The sequence below is a fragment of the Canis lupus genome, chromosome 2 (assembly GCF_011100685.1).
Source record: "Canis lupus familiaris isolate Mischka breed German Shepherd chromosome 2, alternate assembly UU_Cfam_GSD_1.0, whole genome shotgun sequence".
Lineage (NCBI taxonomy): Eukaryota > Metazoa > Chordata > Mammalia > Carnivora > Canidae > Canis > Canis lupus.
Window position 1 is genome coordinate 46,232,711 of NC_049223.1, and position 23,161 is coordinate 46,255,871.

The following is a 23,161-nucleotide window of genomic DNA, read 5'->3' on the forward strand; positions in this document are numbered from 1 at the left end:
AAGATGATAAAAACCTAATTTTGTGGCCTCCAAGAACTTAAGGTCTAGAGAGAAGATAAATACATGAATAATTTTAGTATAAAGCTTGTACTAAAAGGGCTACAAACAACAACAATAACAAGAATGCACCCTCAGCTGGATTATGCAGCTCACATAGCTGCTAGCTGGGCTGAGGAGTGAAAGAACCCAGACCATCCTGGAGCTCTGTGTAGGAAAGGCGCCCCCTTCAGGCATGAAAGCACCAAGGGCCGCCTTTAGCTTATATTTGTACAATGATTCTGTGGGTTCTCTTCAAAGATAGAACTAAAGTTCTTATTTTAAAGTTCTTATTTATCCCATGCTCCAAGCACTTAGTGTCTGGTACGTGGGAGGCAATCAATAAATGTAGAATACAAAAATTAGTAAATTTAATTCCTTCAATCTAGAATGGGCCACTCTTTCCTTTTTCACTACACACACTCAGATTTTTAAATATAAAAATCCTACCCAGCTCAAATGCCTTGCTTACAGCAGTATCTAATCTTGCCTCATTTTCCCACCGTACAGGAAATTTTTATCCTTTCCCTATCATTCATATCCCTCCAGCTTCTAAAATGGTTTCAAATGGCTGAATTCCTAAATCAGTTATTGCCCATAGCCTTCATTGGCCAACCTCTAGGTATTCTATGTGATTATTGCTATTTGTGTACCTTTCCTTTATGTGTAAGCTCCTAGAGGGAGAGGTCTGACTCTATCACCCCATGTAGGAGGCCTTCAGCATTCTAAGGGAGCATATGTTTGTTGGTTTAGCAAGAACTTTTTCTGCATCAATAATGTGCCTGACACTAAACAAAATTTTAATTAAATGAAGTTCTATTTCTAGAAGTAATAGAAATATTCCAATGGAATAGGGTCTACTTCTACAACCTTGTGTCCTGCTAACACTGTGCTGTGTTTCCTCAAAGGTTACTGACACTCAGGACATCCTGACACTAACTACTCCATGTATATTTTTTCTCTCAAACTGCCAAGCACCATTTTCCTCTCATCAGTCTTCTTCCAGGATAACATCATAAATGGCATGGATCCTTCATCTCTATCTTACATGAAATACACTTAGAGTAAGAGATTAAATGATGGCCTACTCCATAATGCTGGACAACTTCTACTTTTGACCTCCAAAATCCCGCTACACATTTATGAGTTTTCGTCAATCCCCGGGGAGGAGATTCCTTGATTAAAATGCAAATGTGCTTTATTAACTTCAGAAGTTTCAGGTTTCTTTATTTGGTTTTCCATATCTCAAACAAAACAAAAACAAAATGAAAAGTGCATTAAAGGCACAGCTTTTAGCACATTGCTAGTAACATAGGAAGAATTGGGCTAAAAATAGTTAATTGGTAAAACATATATGCAAAGAAGTGTTCTAACTATGTAACTGGGAATGCCGTTTCAGAGACCACCCTCGTGTACTCAGAGATTTCAAAACCCAACACTCAGAAAAGTTTATTTCAAAAAGTTTGAGAGTCATGCTGAGGAGTCTATAGCTAGCATTTTATGTTTTAATTTTGAAGTTTCTCATTTATAAGGAATCGTTCATATTTTCTCCAGAGAGCATAAAGTATTTTTGTTACTTTCAATCCCACATCAAATTGATTTTATTCTTGACACTGCAACCGTAATTGCAACTAGAACATTGAGGATCACAGTGGGATAGGAGTATTTCACTAGAGCATTTCATAGTCACCAGATTATGTCACATATGTACCTTGTATTTCTAAGAATTCATTCCACAGAATCATCTTATGGATTGCTAATTTCATAATAAACTAAAGCCGCTGATTTACCTAAGAGAAAACATACAAGCAACACGTATAATTATATTTGAATCAATAGCTGCTAGGCCTACTAAAATCTTCCCCCTGACTCACATCGAAGACACACACTGTATCACTAGGTTTCTGCAACTAAAAGAAGATTCTTCTAAATGCATACAATCTAAGAATCAGTCATCTTACTTTCATGTCTTTCTGCAGAGAGGTTTCACAAAAAACGTTTTAGAAACGTTTATGTTAAAATTTGTCGGTTACAGAAAATGCTGACAAAATCCAATGTAGGCTGTGTCAGAAACTTCTCAAAGACCCAAAGAAACATAAAAGCATGCAAAGTCCATTAGAACTGCATTAAATGTGTCCACAGAAGCTCGAAATAAGCATGACATGCTGCCCTAATTGGAAAAAAAAAATCTGGCATAAATTTCAGAAGATTTGAGTGATCTAGAAATGATTATAACCTCTCACCATCTGTCTCTTCTAATATCTCCATTCCTAAATTCTGTTCTGTTTTTCTCATGACAGCCCCAAAGTAGAGAGCCTGCTTCGAAGGTTATCAGTTATTTCCCCAACCCTGTAGGGCAGACTTCCCTACTACTAAAATAGCAATAAAAAATAACTCTTGCCTACCAATTACTGAGATGGTTATAGAATCTCCTATTGGACCATCCTCTAGTTAAATGTTTAAAACTCAATTAAAATGCAAATTAACAGTAGACAATGCAGCAGTTATGGCTACAGCATGACAAGAGAAAAAAGTCAGCTCCATACAAGAATGCAAATTTTTGGAACTGTAATTAAATGTGTAGTTATTTCCATTTTCAGAACTTTTTATGGCCTGAAAAGGATGAGAAATCCCCAGCTAAAATAGTGTTTCCAATTCATCCAAAAAAATGTTACTTTAGAGACACCACAATTTTGGCATTACATCTTTTAATTTAATGCCACTGAATTTACTTTTAGGTGTGTTAATGTACCAAAACTCTCTGAATTCTTTTGGGAAAAATGAATAGCACTTGGTATAGTAATTTACTAATGAAGAAGAAAGATGTCTCTTAATATGTTTACAGATGATTGTTGAATCATAAAGTGACCTGTATCTGCCCGTCTCATATGTATGAGTCGGATGATATCTATTAGTGACTTGAGTAAAACACACTGCATAGAGAACTTATGCTTATTTTATCTGGCCGGCCATTTCACAGGACAGTGGCCCAGGGACAGGTGGGGTGGAAGGAAGTGAAATATAAACCAGAGAAGACCAGGGGTGCCTGGGTGGCTCAGTTGGTTGAGCATTTGACTCCTGATCTTCGTTTGAGTCTTAATCTCTGGGTCGTGAGTTCAAACCCCACATTGGGCTCCACACTGGCCATGGAGCCTACTTTTAAAAAAAAGAGAGAGAGAAAGAGAGAGAGAGAGAGAGAGAGAGAGAGGGAGAAAGCCAAAAGCAATAAGAATATAAAGGAAGGACGAAGTACCAGAGGGAATCATATGAGAAGCAGATAATTATAAATCATAACAGAATGGAGACTGAATCACATTCTGAAGAATTCAAGGAGACAAGTATGAGCAAGGAAAAGAAGAGATTGACGATTGGTGATTATTAAGAAATAACATACCTAATAAGAAATGACTGTGGAAGAGCAGAAAATAATGGTTTGTCAAAACAGAATAACCCATATTTGAAAAAAGCTATACATTCACATGCAAAAATATACATATAGAATGACTAATGGGAGAGTATTTAGACACAAACCAAAGACATAATGATTTATTCAAAATGTTATTTCTCCCTATGTATTCATGGTTACAAAAAAAGAAAGCACAGACTAACAACACAAACAGAAAAATAGTAAGTGCTGTAACTTAAGGAAAGAGGCCTGAATGTTTGCTAAAGAACAAAATGTTCTGCACTGTCTTGAAGGGATGTGAGGAAGAATCAGAAATTGTTAGCATCCTGTTGCTGGGTCTCCCGCTGGTCCAAAGAGCAGCATCTTTAATGAGCAATGACCTGGGTACTGACTCAACATCTTGACATGGCCACAAACCATCTTGACATTGCCAACCTCCATTAGAGTCTAGTAATATTGGTTCCAGTCTTGTATATTTTCAGGGAAGGAGGAAACACGTTAATCATCTGCTTTCTTCAGCTGTAGTTTAAAGCAATGACAGTCCAAAAATAAAAGCCAACTATATGCCACTGATTAATTATCAAACTACTCATGCGATCTCCTATTCAGGTAATATCAGTGTAAGATTTCAATTGCCCATGGAGGTCTTTGCACAAAATAACCAGTGTCAAAGATTATCACTTGATTCCATAGAAAACTTTATTTCTCTGAATTAAAAACAAAAAATAGAATTAAAAATACCTATACAGGGATCCCTGGGTGGCGCAGCGGTTTGGCGCCTGCCTTTGGCCCAGGGCTTGATCCTGGAGACCCGGGATCAAATCCCACGTCAGGCTCCCAGTGCATGGAGCCTGCTTCTCCCTCTGCCTGTGTCTCTGCCTCTCTCTCTCTCTCTGTGACTATCATAAATAAATTAAAAAAATAAAATCTAAAAAAAAAAATACCTATACACACAAAAAGACTGTTATGAGAGATAAGAATAAAATCCTTAGACAAAGAAGAGATCATGCTAATCATTAAGAAAATCCTAAAACCCTGAAAGACAAAGGCATGAACATCAGGTTTCTAAATTTCATCCTCATAAGTCATCTAAGACATGCAGACTAACGCAATCATCTCCATCTAAAATCGCAAAACCAGAGATAATAGTAAGTAAGTTTGGCAAGTGGACAATGAGACAAGCATACCTATATATCTCTACTGATAGAAAACTGCCGTTTTGGAAAGCAATTTGGAAGAGTGTTTGACCTGGCAGTTTCATAGCTGGGAATCTATTCTAAGGGAATATTCCAAAATGCAGATAAAAATGTTTGCACACAGATTTTCCTTAAAGAAATGTATATTATTTTATATAAGTGTCCAACAGTGAAAGAATGATTAATTATGATACGCTCCTATTGCACAGACAGCATTTTTAGCTTTGCAGGAAAACATTTCAATAAATGCTAAGTACAATAACAGGATTCAACATTTTACATTAGGTAGGCATCACACACATGGTGTGTGTTCAGGTCTCTACCCCCCCACACACACATAGAAAATCACATATTGACATATTGAAGTAACAATCTCTATAAAGACATATCATTTTTCTTTTTTTTTGACATATTTTTTCATATCACCTTTTCATCTCTTCATCATTCAAGAAATAAAATTTTCACCATTTTCATCATTCAAGGAATAAAATTTTCTCAGGAAAGCTGTTGAACTATTCCTTCAGCTACCCTAGTTGAAGAGTGATTAAAAAGATTCCTGAACATTGACTACCACTCGACATTGATTTTTTCTTAAAATATTAAGCAGACAAATGGAATTCCTGCACTCATTTTTAATATGTAATTATATGACAATATGTTTATGTGATGCTTTGGAAAAGGCAGTGATAAATCCAAATACAAAATCACAACAGAAGAGTTTTCCAAGATAAAAGAGAAAAAAATGTCAACATTTGGAGAATTATTAAAATTGAGGAATGTGATTTTAATTAAATTATATCTAATTCTGCCTCTTTTCTAAGTCAATTTCTAACTTTGAAAATATAACTCTAAGTAGTTCTATTAAAATGGACTTCTTGAGGTCAAATGGTATCTTTTTAAAATTTTAGTTGTTTAGAAATATTATAATCTGTACAATTATAATTTATCACATTTACTAGCTTTTATTCTTTGATGATACCTACATTTCCTCATTTTTATATTTATCCTCAAAAATTGTTTTAAACATAAGAAAGCTAAATTCAGAGCCAGGTGTCTATTTCCATTTGATTAAAAAAGACCCTGATCTCTAGGGCACCTGGTGGCTCTTGATTTCAGCTCAGGTCATGATCCTGAGATCATGAAATAGATCCACACTTTGGGCTCCAAGCTGAGCATGAAGTCTGCCAGGGATTCTCTTTCTCCCTTTCTCTCTGCCCCTCCCCGCTTTTACTTGCTGTCACTCTCTCTTAAAAAACAAACAAACAAACAAACAAACAAAAAACGCCCTGATTGAGTAATAGGTGCCTTAATAAATAGGGACTGAAGGGCAGTCCGGGTGACTCAGTGGTTTACTGGTTTACCCAGGATCGAGTCCCATGTCGGGCTCCCTGCATGGAGCCTGCTTCTCCCTCTGCCTTTGTCTCTGCCTCTCTCTCTCTCCCTCCTCTCTGTGTATTCTCATGAATAAATAAAATCTTTAAAAATAAATCAATAAATAAGGACTGAAATGTCAAAATACTACATAATTTTTGGTTCTTAAATAATGAAGAACTCAAATGTTTCTACTATTATTTTCAATGTTCTAAATGTTCTCAATGTTTCTAGCATTATTTCAGAGTTAAGGCAAATTATCAAAAGCTGAAATTTGTTCAAATATTTTTCTAGGAAAATTTGAAACAGAGCAAAGAAGAATACACTTTTATACATGTTGTCCTTGCACAGGGGCCATGCTAACCTTCTCTATATCATTCCAACTTTAATATATGCTGCCGAAGCGAGCGTGGCTACACTTCTATAAAATGAGGAGTATTCTTATCCCCAATGCAGCTGTTATTAACATTTTTAAATGTTCAAGTAAATGACAATGCAAAATAGACTCATAAATCCCGATAGTGTAATTGTGCCATATAGGAACACCGATGTAACTCACATTGTCCTGACAACATACAACATTTCCATCTCTTTAGAACGTTCTCTCAAGTCTCATTCTCATCTATCTTACTTCACAGAGGCAATTATCATTTTTTTTTAAGTTTACATTGGTTTTGGTCTAGAACTTCCTGAAAATGACGTAAGATGTATTGGTTCTTTTGCTCAGCATTGTATAAGACTCATCCAAGTTGTTTTGAGTATCAATAGCTCATTCATTTTTACCGCTGAGTAGTACTCCATTGTACAACTATACCAAAATGGGTTTATTCATTCTCCTGTTGATAAATGTGTGAGCGGGTTCCGGCTCAGGGCTATAATGAATAAAACTGCTACAATCAATCTTAACAAGTCATTCTTACACATGAATTTGTATTTCTTCTGGGTAAACTTTAATCTTAAGCACAGACCTCTTTCCAAATTAGTTTTACCATTTAATACCAGCAATGTAGGAGAGAGAGTTCAGTGGCTCCAATCTTCACCAACATTTGGGTTTGATATTTTTAATTGCGGCCATGCTAGTGGGTGTATAATATTATTTCAATATCCTTATAAATACATTTCCTTGAAGGTTAAAAATATTAAGCACTCTTTACTGTGTTCACTGACCATTCATATATGTATCTCTGTAAAGTGTTCATTGACATACTTTGAAAATTTTTATCTTTTTCTTATTGAGTACAGAGTTCTTTTTTATGTAATAATGATCTGATGCTTTGTCAGACATACTTTACAAATATTTTCAGTTTTTTGGTGGCATGCTTACTCATTTACTTAATTTTGTATTTAATGATCAGTCTAATACATCAATTTTTATGGTTATTATTTTCTAATATATCAATTTTATGGTTATTATTTTCTGCGTCTTATCAAAGAAATATTGGCCTACTCTTGTCTTAGTTCAGGTTGGTCTAACAAAATACCAGAGAATGGGTAGCTTATAAACAACAGAAATTTCTCACTGTTCTAGAGGTGGGTAAGTAGGAGATGAAAGTGCTAGAAGATTGAGTGTCCAGTGAGGGTCTGCTTCCTTTTTCCTTTTCATAGGCAGCTATCTCTTGGCTGTGTTCTTACACATGACAGAAGGGGAGAATTATGGTCTCTTCAGCCTCTTAGAAGGGCACTAATCCCGTTTATGATGGCTCCACCTTCAGGACCTAATCCTCTCCCACAGGCCGAATCTCCTAAAACCATTACATTTAGGGTTATATTTTAATATCTGAATTTTGGGAAGACACAAACATACTACCCGTCTTGACCACCAATTTGAAAAATATTATCCTACGTTTTCTTCTAGTGTTTCTTCTTACATCTGTGACTATGAATTAATTTTTGTTTATGACTTGAAGTAGGAGTGAAGATTCATTTTTTTTTCCTATATGGATATCCAATTGTCCCAAGACTGTCTGTAAATAACACTTTGCATTCCCTCTGTTAACTGTTTTGATATCTTGAAAAAATCAATTTACTATATAAATATGTGTCTATTTCTGAATTATATTATGTTCTCTTTACATGTCTATACCTTCATCAGAATCTCACCATCTTAATCACTATGCTTTTATATAAAGTCTAAAGTCAAGTAGAACTTTTTCAAGATTATTTTAACTACTCTAGATTCTTTCCTTTTTCATATAAATTTCAAGATAAGCTTGTCAATTCCAATGACATAGAAGCCTCCTGAGATGAAAATTAAGATTTCAATCCAGAGATTAATTCAGGGAAAACTGACATTTAACAATACTGAGTCCTCCAATCCACAAACATGGTATTTCTGTCCTTTTATTTAGGTCTGCTTTCATTTCTCTCAGTAATACCTTGTAGTTTTCTGTGTAGAGTTTCTGCTCATGTTTTATTGAATTTACTTCTAAATGTTTTAGTTTTTGATGCTACTATAAATGGAATTTTAAATTTTTTACTTACAACTGTATATTGCAAGTATTTATAAATAAAATGAATTCAGACAGACTTGAATTCTGAAACCCCCCTCACTTATCAGTTCAAGTCACTTCCTCTGAAATTATTCCTTATGATTACCGATGTGCACTTTCCTGTCACCCATGAATAAAGACCACTTTATTTTTTTTCCTTTCCAAACTATGCCTTTTAATTCTCTTCTCGCAAAGTTGCACTGGCTAGGAGCTCTAGTGAAATAGCGAACAGAAAGAAGTAAGACGAAAGCTATTGTTGTGTTCCTAGTCTTAGGGGGAGAACACTCTTTCACCTTTAAGTACAATGTTATCTATAGGCTTGAACAATGTTTTCTGTTGTTGTTTAGAGAGGGTTTTATCAAATATTCCTACAGATAATTCTTTATTGGGGTGCAGGTGTCCTGTCCTTTGGAGAATGTTTAGTGGCATTCCTAGTTTCTACCAACTAGACAGTAGTAATACCTTCTCCTCATTGTCACAACCAAAAAATGCCTCCAAACATTTGTGCTGGGGTCAAAACTGCCCTTGTTTGAGAACCACTGAGTTAAACTGATGCAGTAGGTAAGACATGGGAAAATGTAGTTCACTTCATCAGAGCAATCTTCAGTTAGCTCACAAGAGGATGCTTGTGTTTTCCGAACTGCATGCTCAGTTGCTTGAGTCCACTGTCTACTTATACCTGTCAGCCCATTAAGAGAGGATCTGACCATTATTCTAGTTGCTATGCCTATACAGAACCCCAACACTGAGCTTCAGGTCCCCCAAGATATGGCAGTATTTCCCTGGGGAGGGAGTATTCTTAGGCCTCCAGGCTTTCCAGGTCCCTCAGAGATGGCAAAGAATGACAACAGTCTTATTTACCTCTCCATTGTCTATTTTTTTTCTTGAAGAGTCAGAGCCAAGGCCTTGAGGGATTTTCTCACCTTCAATGAAAGTGATCATTCTTTAAAATGACTCAGTTAATTCGCTTGTTAAAGAGCCATATTCTCTTTCTCTCTTTCATTCTCTCACTCTCCTCTCCCTCTTTCCCTCTTTTTCTAGCAAGTGTCATAAATGCTTTTCAAATTTAACAAACTGTAACAAACTAGATGACCTGCACAATGACCAATGTTTCCAATCTCTTTGATACATGCTATTGCAAAGGTCTGAGTGTCTCTGCCTCCCTCTGTCTCTCCTGAATAAACAAAATCTTAATAAAAAGAAAAAAAGGTAATAAAAGCTACAGCATGGAGAAATAGAAATCTTTAGAGTTTTCTAAAATTCACTAGGAATTGAACTGGTTAACATAGATGGGGGCACAGTACTCTATGAAACTTTAAGTGTAGTGAATGAAAAATAAGTAGTTAGATGGAAATTAACATGTCTAGAAGCGCAGCATAGGGTCCACATATGTTAGAAATCTGAACACTATTTCAAATGCATCACCAAAATGATGTTTTTAACTACTCTGTCTTCTGGGAAAATTATTTTCCAGGATATTGTACCTCCCATTGTGTAATGAAAACAAGGTTGCAATTATTGAAATACACCTCATAAGAAAGTTGCCGATATTATTCTATAACCAAGGTCAATAGGTTCACTTTCATATAGATGGCCAGAGCAGGATTAATTGTCAGAGAACTTCTATGCCAAGCCGCTTATGCAGAAAATGCCAATAATAAGATTCTATTGTGGAAATTTTAACACAATCTAGCTTCAATGTATGCTTAATTGGGAATATCCAGGGAAGACACATCTTCAAGATGTTCCACGTGTGAAGCCCACTCAATAGCAAATGGCTCGTTTATATGGATGTGATTAACAAACTGCCAAGGCATTCAGCTATAAAGTAAGGTTTCCAGCCAGTTCAAATGTATATTCAAAATAACATACTCCTTAGAGTATCAAGCTCTTTTTGTATCTGAATTTCAGATAATCCCTCTCCTGCAAAAACTATGAATTCTTTATTTGGCCATGGTTTATATGTCACTGGACAATCTTTTGTTATCTTTCTTCAACAAACATCTACCAATAAAACACAAGCAAATTATAGGCAAAATCTCAATGAAGTGATTAGGTACCAAAAATTCATTTGCTTTCAATGTGTTATTTTTCCTTAATGTCTCCTGTTTATTACTAACTGCCTCCCAATCAACTAACATGAATGTGTTTATCTAAAAGGTCAGAGAACTTACCTTCATAGCCATTTAGAAGAAAAAAAAAATCTTCCCACTTGTTCAAAAATGACATATAAATACATTCCTAAAGCATTTGCTAACAAATGTATTCCTCTCCAATTTGATTTTGAAAAAAAATACACAACTGAAAATTACACACAGAGAATACTTAAAATAAATCATAACTACAGAACAATTACTATATCTGGATATATAATTAGGTGACTAATTATTTTGAAAATGCAATTGCACACTCTAATAGATATTCAATAACCTCCACCATTATCCCTCCCACTCCAACCCCTCAACTTCTTCCTGTGTTTTTCATGTCAATTTTAGCTCACATATCATCTTTTTCCTCTATTAAGAACAATTTGTTGAATGGTTTCATCTCTTTAATACATGCAATTCAATTACATCTTCTTGTTAATATATCTAACAGTGAAGATGACTTGTGCAAATTGTCTGACCCTTTCATCTTCTACCTGTGTGACCTTTGCAGTCAGTGGTATAAAGGAAATTCTTGTTCTCTAATTGTGTCATCTATCACAATAAGAAAAATATACCACAAAGATGGAAGACTAGGGAATATATTACAGTGGATTCAAAAACAATGCAACTCTGTTACATTTATCTGGGATTGAGGATGCCATGTAACATTTCTCCTTGGAGTACCAAAGAATCAGACCAGGGGAGTTGATAGAAGCTCAAAATGCAACTGAGGGGGAAGTAGCTTAAATAAAGATTGTCAGAAATGGTAATTAAAATGGAAATAATGTCCACTAAATTATAAACTGAACACTGAAGTTTTCACCACAATTATGGTAGAAAAGGATCTTAACAAGGAAAATCTGCTCAGCCTATATATCACTCAAAATTGAATAGAAAAAAAGATTTTTCAAGCATTTCCAGGGAAAGAGAATACTGTTCCAAAAATTCAAAGCAAACCTCTGAAAAATCTCTTACTGCAGAATCCAAAAGAAAATTTCAGAAAACAATTTGACATCCTTATTTTGGACAAAGGAAACAGGGTGAAATGAAGAGAATTCCAGGCAAGATTAAAAAAAAAAAAAAGTCAATAGTGTGAAATGAGAAGAAGAAGAAAGCATATTATAAACAACAACAACAACCATCAAGAAACTAAAAAAAGAGTAAAAGAACTGATACTGAAGGTGGTAGATTTAATCATTATTTAACTGTTCTAGAAGATCTCAGAAGGAGAAACAAAAAGGAAACTGTGGTAGAAAAGAAATTGAATAATAAAGACTAGAGAGTTAACATGCACTAATCCATGTTTCTAGAAGAGAAGCCAGAGAAATAGGAACCACCATCAAAAATATAGTCTTAGAAAATCTTGATCTCAGAAAGACAAGTTACATGGCTTCAGGAAAAATATAAATGAGTAAAGATCTAAAACTTAATAAAACTGACAACTTTAGATTAGTAAATATGGTGGGGAGGGGAATCCTGCAAGATTCTAGGCAAAATTAAATATGCCTACAAAAATAATTAAATATGCTAGTTTGGTGACAACGTCAACATAGCTGAATGAGAGTTTTCTATGGTCTTCCTCCCAAAAAATACCAATTTTGAAAATAAACTAGGGATGAAAGAACCTTTGTGAAAGTTTGGGAGTCCAGTGGAGAAGATCTAGCACACAGCTAGAGAAAAAAATTGGAGATTGGACACACTGAAAAGGTAAGAGGAACAGTTTCACTTTCCCCACATCACTGCTCCCTCAGTGCAAAGTGAGTATAACTCCACATGAGAGAATTTCTGAGCCCATGATCTCTCCCATAGAGCAATGTGACAGTATATGAGCACCTGTTTTGCCCAGCTGTGCAGGATGCTGTCAAACTGACCCACTTCTTTCTTACCCCATCCAGAATACTGAGATGGGAACTGCAACACTTGGGGGCAGCAAGAGGCTGGCAGGCCAGAATGACAATTGAAAGCTCAAAGTGCATCAAAGGTCCTAAAATCACTTTACAGACTCCATCAGGAAGCCCATCCATGAGCAGCTGGAGATGCCTCACCTGTGAATTCCCCAACTAAACCACTAGCACCCACAATGCTCCTCAAACCTAATCCACATATACTCCCATCTCAGGGCCAGCTGGCTACGTGTGTGCTCCCAAGAGTGAGAGTAGTGAGAATGAGGTTTGCAGACAACCAGCAAGCACAGCAGAGAGCTGACCTGATTCTGCAGGATGAGGAGACGATTACCACAACAATTCTAAGAAAGAAGAATAGAGCTGAAGGCATCACACCCCCTGATTTCAAACTATATTACAAAGCTTTCCTAATAAAAACAGCATGGTACTGGGGCTGCTGGGTGGTTCAGAGGGTTAAGCATCTGCCTTTGGCTCTGGTCATGATCCCAAGGTCCTGGGATCAAGCCCAGCATCCAGCTCCCTGCTCGGCAGGACATCTACTTCTTCTTCTCCCTCTGCCCCTCCCCATCATTTGTGTTTGCTCACTTGCTCTCTCTCTCAAAATAAATAAATAAAATCTTAAAAACAAAAAACAGGGATCCCTGGGTGGCTCAGCGGTTTAGCGCAGCCTTCTGCCCAGGGCGTCATCCTGGAGTCCCAGGATCGAGTCCCACATCAGGCCCCCTTCATGGAGCCTGCTTCTCCCTCTGCCTGTGTCTCTGCCTCTCTGTCTTTCATGAATAAATAAATAAAATCTTAAGAAAAAACAAACAAACAAACAAACAGAGGTGCCTGGGTGGCTCAGCTGGTTAAGTGTCTGCCTTTGGCTCAGGTCATAATCTCAGGGTCCTGGGATGGAGCCCCACGTCAGGCACCCTGGCTCATGCTCTCTCTTGTTGTCTCTGCCTCTCTCTCTATCAAATAAATAAATCCTTTAAAAAGAAATAACATAGCCTTAAAATAAAAACACAGAAAGAAACTTTAAAATAAAATATACCTAAGTAGCATAGACTAAAGAAGAAATCAAAATTACAATTATGAGCTATTTAATATTAAAAATAATTAGGAAATCTATATAAAAGCTGATAATGTGTGGTAAAAAAGATGGAATCAAATGGGCAAAAACTCATAGTATTGAGGGTTCTTATTTAAAAAAATGAATGAAAGTAAAAGATATTCAATTCAATAAGTTAAAGGATTTCAGCAAAGGTCAATAAAATAACTAAGAAAAGTAGCAGTAATGAATCAATAAAAGCATTTAGTGAGCTAGAAAAAGATCATAAAATAACCCTAAGAAAAATAGGAAAACTGAATCAATAAAAATAAAAGCAGAAAAAAAGGACAAGTAAGTAAAATTCACAAAGACTAAGGAAGAAACAGAAAATTCAAATTTCATTTAAAAAAAACAAATTTCATTAAAACCTACTAAGTAGATAAGACCAAGTAAGATAAAGAATATGGTAAAAGAGTATATATAATCCCACTCTGATTAACATAATCCTGATGCAGTGACAATAATGAAAGAAAACATAAATGAACAAAAGTGATTTAAGAAAGAAATAGTAATCTGAATATAATCGAACACATATAGAGCAGGAAAAGCTCTTAGAATATCTACCTTTAGAAAAGCACAGCTTAAGAAGCAAATTATTTCAAAATTACACATCGCACAACAAAGATCAACATGAAAGACTACCATACCCTGTTTACAAAGATATTATAAACCTGATACCAAACCTGACAACGATTATTTTTTAAAGATATTTCACTTTTATTAAAAAGAAGATGTAAGTAAAGTACGTAAAATCCGAAGAGTATATTTTTTCAAAAGTCACAACTAAATAAGAGTTACAAGTACTTGAAACAAGACAGGGGCAGAATTATTATTTTCCATAGTAATTCTTTTTCTTTTCTTTTTTTATGATTTAGTTACTTATTTGAGAGGAAGAGTGAACACTCCTGCATGAGGGGGCGGGATGCCACCCAGAAGGAGAGAATCCCCAAGTAGACTCCCACCTATGCCCAGAGCCCCATGGAGGGGAGCGATGGAGCTCCATCCCAAGACCCTGAGATCAGGACCTGAGCTGAAACCAAGAGTCAGACAGTGACCCAACTGAGCCTGGGTGAGGCACCCCTCTTTTTCTTAAAATATCAAAGGGATTATTATTATTATTCTGAATAATCAAATATGTTAGAAACTTAAAAGCAATGAAAACGTGACACCACCTCCAGACAAGAAAGACAAATGACTAAGAAAGAAAAATCACTTGCCAAAGATACATATTATAAAAAATGTGCAGTATAAAATTTTGGCTTAAGAAAATGTGACATTTCAAAGCACTGAGGAACCTATAAGTCAATCACAAGCTACAGAGAAGATTGGCATGTGCATGTCCAGTAAGTATGCAGGTCACAAAGGAAGACGCAGAGGGCCAAGGGGTCAGCCTCCAAATTCAGCTGGACCAACTATTTGAAATCAAATAGCTCATCGAGACTGCCCATCAGTCTGTGCATGCGCGTGAACTCCATCTGCATTTGCCAGTCTACCCTTTTTCCTCCTCCCCATGCTTCATTTGCTGCTGTCCCTGCATCACACTAGATTTTAAAAAATCACCACCATGGCAAAATTAACCAAAATAGTAGAGCAAGAAGAGTGAAAATCTGCAAAAATTTCTTGTTCACAGGCCATAACTTACTTTCATGGTATTTTAAAAAACTAGTTATGTTTCTTCCATTTATGTAGAAAAACATGAATAAAGTACCACTGAGAAAAGCAATACAAATTCCACCTCAACATATGAGAAATACTTTTATACCCAAAAGCCTGGTGATAACCAATTTCTATCATATTTTATTTTCCAACTAACCTTCTCTTTTTCAGTATGTTCTAGAATAGAACCTTTTGTGAGACTGAATTTAAATTACTTTTGAGAAATTTCCAACATTCTTCATTGAATTCTACAGTAAATACCCAGGAGTACAAGTTTCCAAACTTTTCTATCCTACACCCTTCTAGAACTGTTTTTAAGCTTGCTGTGGACATTTAGGGGTAGTCCAATTTGAAAAAAAAAAAAAATAGCAACAAATCTTTAGTAACTGGTCACAAAACTAATGCCTTTATAAGATTATCAGTCCATCATATAAAAAGAAAAGCCAGAAACACTACAAAGGCTTGTATTTCTAAATGATGCCACAAAGGCAAAAATGTGTCCAAAGTGCAGTTTAGGATGCTCTCCAATGAATGTTACACTCTACCTCAGCATGGTTCATAATTATGTTCTTACAGGAAAAAGCCAAAGAAGAAAATTACATCTGCACTTTCCACAACGATTTTCCTCCCAGGTGCCAAAGATAATTCAGATAGCAAAATAAATGCCCTGTGGCAAAGCTGAGGGATTTAAAATTAAAAATCTCCTTGGCTTTCAATCATCTTTTCTGGATAACAAACCTACCCTATCACGACCACTGTTTGCCCCCAATATTCATCTGTCCTTCTTCTCAGTGATGTAGCTATGGTTAAACCCTTCTCTGTAAAAAAAAATAATTTGGCAAATGATAACCAAATATTTATGTTATCACTGCCTTCATATATTATAAACATACTGACTTCTACAAGTACATAGCTTTCTGCCTAGATACTCACTGTTTCATTTATTCTAAAGTGTTTGATGAGAATCTGTTAGCAACACTTAAATCTTATAATGGGGGATCCACCCAAAATAAGTCACAAGTGCCCAAATCAGCAAATGCATATGCCTATGACATCTTCCCTGAGAGACAACCTGGGGACAAGAATAAAGAAGATTTCCAACAGGAAAATAAATGTGAATTATAATTACAATGAATTCTGTTTCCTACAACTTCAACACCCAAGAGTAACCATGTTTACCGAAAAACAGAAGTGTGATAGTCACTGTTCACAATAAGCCTAGCCATAAACAACTGAACAAACAAAAACTATGAAAACCAGTGGATCCTGAAACCTTGACATTAAAAACTCAATTTAGGAAAAAATGTTTGAAATAGTTAGGCACATCGATAAATTAGATACAGATAGATCTGTAGGCTTTTTCTCCTCTTCTAGGAATTTAGAAATAAATTGTTTTCAATCAATTGGTTGTTAAGAATGCTTACTTGCTTGGGGTTATCTCTCTTAAGAGAGAACATCCAAAGCACAAAGGTTGCAACAGAAAAGCAAAAAAGAAAGAAAAGATCACACAGATCACATAGTCCATTAGATGAAAACATCGGGGACTCTGAGGCCACTGGGATATGCTGAGATGGCAAGACGTCAGTACCATGTCTAACGCAGCTGAAAGTGTGAGGTGACAACTTTCAGTTCCACTCGGCAGGGCTTACTCCCTCATATATCATATAATCATGTTGATTACTGTCTACATTATTGAATAAAAACACTTCCGACACTTTGTAAGGTAGACTGGTTAACATTACATTAAGAAGATTTTCATATGGAAATTCTTGATGCTTTTTTTTTTTTCATTTAAATGCATAATCTAATACAAAAGTAATATCATTTAAGGGCACTTCTCAGAATTCACTTTGGGATTTTATGGAAATGAATTGGTTGACTTGTGAGTTATATGCACCTTGTTTCCTCTTGGAGAAGTGGGTAAGAATAGTACGTAACTACTACTGCTTGATACAGCTGCCATATTGAAATGGCATAGTGAAGGCCCCTTTCTTCCTTCAAATCCTCTTCTATGTGGGCTTCTGTTACCTGACGTTAAATGTGAAGTCTTCCCAATACTCTCCCTCTCTTGGACCTGACACTTAGGTTATCAAGCAAAACAATAATCCCACTTTACAAGTAGTTTTTGGATGACATCTAGAGATTACATCTTACTGCAAACACTTCATTTTGAGAAGAACAACAGAAAACAAGAATGTTTGCTTAACAAGGGTGGTAGACAGTTTAGGAACAATGACATTTGATGGTAATGAAAGTAGTAGTAATGAAAGTGCCCCCTCCCTTGGAGGAAGGAGGACTTAAACTGAAGAGTCACGAATAAGAGAGAGGAATCAAAATTCTGTGAAGCTCCAATGGGCGTGTAGAGAGACTGGCTAGATGCTCAATATATCCATGGCTCTTCCCAGGAACATAGCTAAACTATATTTCCTGGCCATTCTTGCAGTTCGATGGGGCTGCGTGATTGACTTCGGTCAATAGTATAGGACAGCTGTAATATGTGCCACTTCCAGGCCTGGTCCTTAAAACTTCCCATGTGACTCTCCACACTCTCCTGAGATACATTAGAAGTAGTCAGTAGATCTGAACCTTGATCTTGCTGTACCTCCGATATTTTTCTTATTCTGATATCTTCCTTTATGAGGTCTTTCTGTTGCCTCTCTCTTCTCTCACTCTGAGCCTTTGCTCATCTCCTTATACACCTGAATTTGTCAGGCTACTTATGGTCTTTTTAATAGTTTTTGTATGGGTGCGTTCCATCCCCAATCAAACAAGAAATTCTTCGAGAGGGAAACAACTCCCTTGGGCTCCCACCAACATAGCTGTTAACATTTCCCTTACATGGGAAACTTGAAATCTCACACTTAGGCCAAGTCTACAGCCAACAGAGGCCATTCATTAAAAACAAACAAAAACCATTATTAATCTCCAGGTGCCTGTCCTTGGCCTTCCTCAGCTAAACATCTTTTAGAAAATGAGGCTCCTATTTGCCGAGTTAGCCTCAGACTTAAAGAAATATCCACTCATCTTCTTGAGTGCTTAGAAACATCACAAAGACCACCGGTGGATCAACAACAGAAAATGAAAATCCAGCAGTCTAAGCATAGCTTTCCATGTAAATCCTGATATCCTTTTAAAATAACCTCTAATGCTTGATTTGCCCCAAGCCCCAATGTTTAAACAAGATAAATTGGTTCAATTGTCCTCATAGGACAAAGGACCTTTTTTTCCTCCTCAGTCAGCTCATTTAATAAGTATATAAACATTTAGAGATCTTTACAAATTTATATATCTTCAAAAGAATATTTCCCTTTGGGACGCCTAGGTGGTTCAGTGATTGAACATCTGCTTTCGGCCCAGGGTGTGATCCTGAGGTCCTAGGATCCAGTTCCGCATCAGGGAGCCTGCTTCTCCCTCTAGCTATGTTTTTGTTTCTCTGTCTTCATGAATAAATAAATAAAATCTTAAAAAAAAAAAAAGAGTATTTTCCTTTCAGCTTTCCCAGTCTGCAAAGAATCCTTTTTTAAATCCTTCCCACCTTTTTCACATACTTTGCTCTGACTTACATGGATGTTATTAACTCAGATTTTTCAGAAAATGTGGATACTCAATGGATTATTTGGTTAAGCATACAAAAATGATTGTTCCCAAGTTACTGAAGAATAGGCATCAAGAGTGCCCAGGAAGGGAAATACAAATCAAAACCACAATGAGATACCACCTCACACCAGTGAGAATGGGGAAAATTAACAAGGCAGGAAACAACAAATGTTGGAGAGGATGCGGAGAAAAGGGAACCCTCATACACTGTTGGTGGGAATGTGAACTGGTGCAGCCACTCTGGAAAACTGTGTGGAGGTTCCTCAAACAGTTAAAAATATACCTGCCCTACGACCCAGCATTTGCACTGTTGGGGATTTACCCCAAAGATACAAATGCAATGAAACGCCGGGACACCTGCACCCCGATGTTTATAGCAGCAATGGCCACGATAGCCAAACTGTGGAAGGAGCCTCGGTGTCCAACGAAAGATGAATGGATAAAGAAGATGTGGTTTATGTATACAATGGAATATTACTCAGCTATTAGAAATGACAAATACCCACCATTTGCTTCAACGTGGATGGAACTGGAGGGTATTATGCTGAGTGAAGTAAGTCAGTCGGAGAAGGACAAACATTATATGTTCTCATTCATTTGGGGAATATAAATAATAGTGAAAGGGAATATAAGGGAAGGGAGAAGAAATGTGTGGGAAATATCAGAAAGGGAGACAGAACGTAAAGACTGCTAACTCTGGGAAACGAACTAGGGGTGGTAGAAGGGGAGGAGGGCGGGAGGTGGGAGTGAATGGGTGACGGGCACTGGGGGTTATTCTGTATGTTAGTAAATTGAACACCAATAAAAAATAAATTAAAAAAAAAAGAGTGTCCAGGAATTCCACCGTTTCCTCAAGACAACTCACACCCACTCTTCACAACTACCACCATATATTTCAAACTTTCTTAGCTCTCCCTCACATCTCCACCTCTCCCTTCTGCTCCATCACATACAAAGATAGTATCTCTTTACAGAAAAATCGAATCCCTAGAAGAGGAACTCTCTCCTCCTCTTCATACAAAGCATGCCAATGTGGGCATCGCTGCAGATGCTTCCCGGTCTACTCCCCTTCTCAAGAGCCAATGCGACTTATTACTCTTTTGCTCTTGCAAATATGTCAGCTCCCTCCTATCAATGAAATCTTTACAGTTGACTTTCAAACACACTCAAGACTCTTCCAACTTATATTCAAACTTTCCCTCAATCCTACGTGTTCTATTTGCTATTCTCAGAAGGCTTTGTCTATTATGGCCGTATCCAGCTGCACAGCCCTCACTCACTCCTCCCCCTGCTCTAATCCATCTTTTCCCTCATTTTTCCACAAACAGCTCTCACTAAGATCACCGAGGACTTCCAAGTCAGGAACTCCGGAGGACAGCTTCAAATCCACATCCATCAAAGTAGCATTTCGGATTGCTGGTCATCCCATCTCTACAAAAGCAGAACTTCCTTTATTTTCATAACTCCAGCAGTTATCCTCCTCCTTTGTGGGTTGTTGTACCTTCACACAGCCATGAAATGAAGTCCCTCAAGGCTTGGTGCTAAGGCTCTCTTTTCTTATTACTTACTATGGTGCCTCTCTAGGCAATGGTGCCCGTGCCCATGATACCGTTTACCACCTGCACACTTAGGACACAGAAAAGTCTATCTCGAGTCCAAATCTTTCCACCAGGGCCCTACAACTACAGATTTAAATGTCAATCTGGTGTGCCTGCTTGTCTCTCTCAAAGTCCCCCCAAACCCAACAAGTTCAGAGTTGAACCCGAGTTCTGTCTCTCAAATCTGATCTGTTTCCACTGTCCCTATCATAGTGAATGGTGCCACCAGCCATCAGATTGTGGAAATTTACTTTTCTTCTCCTGATGCTACTTTCAAACTATCACAGATTTCTGGCCATATTACATTCTAACTACTTCTGAAACTCATCTGCCTCTCTCCATCTTCACAACACCACTTTACTGTAGGCTCTTTTATATCCTGCCTTTTAGCCTCTGCAATTTTCTACTGATCCTCCCCAGGTAAAGATATTGTCTGCATGCCTATCCTGTGTCTGCCCTGAGCTGAAGAGAGCTTTATTTTTAAATCACAATTCTTTGTCACTCACCTATTTTCAGGGACTTTCCTTTACTGTAGGATTAAAGACCCTTAAAATGACCAAAGGCCTTACTTGGTCAACCTCTGACTATCCCTTTGGCCTCATCTGGCACCTGAGTCCTGAGCTCTCCACCCCTCCATTCTCTTGTACCCCAGGTCACCCTGCATTCCTTCAATACCTGGAATTTTCAGTGCTCAGAGCTGCCACAGAGGCTCTGTCTTTCCCATCCTTTACCTAATCAATGCTTATTTACCTTCAGACCCCCCCTCTGAGGGAAGCCATCCCTGACAAGAACAAACACTATTATTCCCACTTAGTGCATCATGCCCATGACTATCGTGGTGCACGTCAGTTCCAATTCTCTATTTATTTTTGGGAACATGTGACTAAGTGCCTGACACCTCCCCACCTTCTGGATGGTAAATAAGGTCTATGAGAGCAGGAACCAGCTTTGTTCCTTTCATCACTCTTCTCTTAAGACCTAGGCATGGCACCCAGCCCACTATAAACATTCAATATTATATTTGTTGAATGAATAGACAAATGAATAAATTGACTTTTTACTATATTGTTCTCAGAGCTAGGCTATCTTTAAAATACTTTGAGTGTCCTCACAATCGTAATACACTCTTAGTTTCACATGTTATCTTTTTTTTTTTTTTCACAATGCACTGAATATCTGTCCTTTTAATAAACTAGGAGAACCACTACTACAGGAATCCTATTCACTGGCTTTTCTATCTACAAGATCCAGTATAGTGCCTATAAGATGACAGATACTAAAAAACTACCTGTTGAAAGAAGTACTGGCCCAGATTCCGACAGTGTTTTTATAAAAATGGACTTAAAGTTCAGGCTGTGGAATTAGCTCTCCAGACTCAAATTCTGGTTCTTTCATTTACTAATTGAATGAGCTTGAAAATTCATGCTTAGTTTTGCTAAGTCTCTATAAGATGGGGTGATAATACCTAACCTCAGGATTAAGTGAGATAATCCTTATAAAACCTAGTTTTGCAACCAAACCTCAGGGTGCCCCTAAGGTATATTTATGGAAGCTATTATTTTCAAATAAGTAAACAATGTACAATGGCCTTGAGCCACCTCTAAGACTCTACCCAGGTAGAGAACACATCATGGCCTCATTCATATAGCCCTATCTGTCAGCATCCCTGTTAAGGGACCATGTGGCCTGCAGAATGACATTGGGATTGATTTTCCACAACAAGACCACCACCAGGGATCCCTGAGACAACCTGGAATACCATTATAACACCTCATCCAGTGTAAGCCACCGTATGCCACCACATGCCTTCCTAAATGTAATACTGTATATAACAACCTAGCCAAGATTTGGAAGGGAAAAATAATGATTCAGCAGAGGACCTGTAGGCATTCATGCCAACCCTCCTAACAATCAAATCTAAGCTTCCTTAAGATTATATACCTTCATTCAAACTCCATAATTGCCTAGCTTTCCCAGTCAACCTCAAAACAAAGTTTAGGGATTAGCGATTATTTAAAACCAACTTCAGGGGAACCCTGGGTGGCACAGCGGTTTAGCACCTGCCTTTGGCCCAGGGTGCCATCCTGGAGACCTGGGATCGAATCCCACGTCGGGCTCCCGGTGCATGGAGCCTGCTTCTCCCTCTGCCTGTGTCTCTGCCTCTCTCTTTCTCTGTGTGACTATCATAAATAAATAAAAATTAAAAAAAAATAAAATAAAACCAACTTCAGGAATCAAAAAGTTGCCAGAAAAGCAAATTTGTGGAAGCAATCACAAGACAGGTAACAATCATCCTAGATTTTTATGTAGAAATATAATGTATCTATACTACTATTCTAGTGTTGGAGGAATCAAATTAAAAGGACTTCTATTAATGTATGTTAGAACAATCTGAATTTACGCAACATTAGAACACTAAATGCAATTTTATTTGCTTCACCTGCACAACAGTATACTTTCCCACTGCTTCACAATACTCTTGGCATGGTTATTTCTCAATAAAAATTATATCACCCTCATTTAACAGATGAAGAAATGGAAGCAATGAAAGGTAAAATGATGTTCTCAGGACCAAACAGAAACTGAGAGCCTATGGTGAGATTATTGTGATCTGGAGAGAATAAATCCTGTTCTGAAAATGGACAAAAATATAAAATGCTCAAGTGCA

The 23,161-nt window shown here is 37.1% G+C and overlaps 1 protein-coding gene and 1 non-coding gene across 9 annotated transcripts in view; both read right to left on the reverse strand.

Moving 5' to 3' along the window:
* Positions 1–23,161, reverse strand: part of PDE4D (phosphodiesterase 4D) — a 1,400,346-nt gene that overhangs the window by 1,201,403 nt on the left and 175,782 nt on the right. The window lies entirely within an intron of this gene.
* On the reverse strand, positions 6,316–6,418 carry LOC119870628. The gene has a single exon (XR_005356210.1). It is a non-coding gene; the product is annotated as a U6 spliceosomal RNA (small nuclear RNA).